Here is a 1276-nt window from a genome sequence, read left to right as displayed (position 1 = left end):
AGAGCAGCACTTTTGGCCAGTCGTGTGCCAGTGCATCCTGACCCAGAGGACTGGCAGTGTCTGCCAGGGAGAACCAAAGTGGGCAATGTGTTGTCTCTCGGGATGCAAACAGGTCCACAGCTGATATGCCGTACTTCTCCCAAATGTCCCCCACTACCTCCGGGTGGAGCCTCCATCCCCCGGTGGTGGGCGTCCCCGAGACAGAATTTCGGCCGGAACATTCCGCACCCCTGGAATGTAGGCCGCCCTTAGGCTGGCAAAAAGAGGGGCTGCCCAGGTCAACAGCTACTGGGTCAACCTCAGCAATGTTATCGACCGTATCCCACCCTGATGGTTGATATGAAAGACCACCGAAGTATTGTCCGACAGCACTAGGACATGTTTCCCGCGCAGGCCCGGGAGGAAGTGTCGCAACGCCCGCTGCACAGCCTCCAACTCCAAGTTGTTGATGTGCTGCAGTTTCTCCTGCAGGGACCACATCCCCCCGGCAATCTGTCGCTGCCACGACGCCCCCCATCCTTTGGTGGATGCATCGGTAGAGACAACCTCTCGACAATCCAGCAGCGAGCCCAGTAGAACCCCTTTGGTCATAAACCCTGCCTCTCGCCACTGAACCAGTGACGCAAGGCATTGATTGGACACCAGCAGTCTCCTGCAGCAGTGCAACATACGAGATGGGTGCAGCCTTAGGCTTTTGAGCCACATCTGTAGTGGTCGCAGAGACAAAAAACCCAGGGGTACCACTGTAGCAGCAGCAGTCAGCTTGCCCAACAGACGAAGGTAAGCAAGAAAGGGGGTGCGCGGCCGGGTAGAAAGGAGGACAGCATTTGAAGAATGTCCTCGACACGCTAAGGCGACGGGTGAGCAGTCATAGTGAGGGAGTCCATCGTGATCCCAAGAAAGGTGACCTGCTGAGATGGAACCAAGTTGCTTTTCTGCCAGTTCACACGAAGACCCAACAAGTCTGTGTTGGATTAATGCGTGTGTGTCTGCCGCCGCCTGAGCACAGATTAGGCAATCGTCTAAGTAAGGCAGGATCTTCAACCCCTTGGCGTGCAGAGGAGATGGGGCTGCAGCCACGCACCGAGTGAACACACGCAGGGACAGAGACAGGCAGAATGGAAGAACTCTGAACTGAAAATGCTTGCCTTGAAATGCTGTTAAGAGCTGAGTTGCTCTTACCCGGGTCCATTGGGGATTTTGGAGAAATTAGGAGGAGACACCTTAAAGAATTAAACATAATTTATTACAGATTACATGTAAAAACCCACAGAAA

The sequence above is a fragment of the Austrofundulus limnaeus genome, unplaced genomic scaffold (assembly GCF_001266775.1).
Source record: "Austrofundulus limnaeus strain Quisiro unplaced genomic scaffold, Austrofundulus_limnaeus-1.0 Scaffold498, whole genome shotgun sequence".
NCBI classification, from domain to species: Eukaryota; Metazoa; Chordata; class Actinopteri; order Cyprinodontiformes; family Rivulidae; genus Austrofundulus; species Austrofundulus limnaeus.
Note: the sequence above shows the minus strand (reverse complement) of the source record.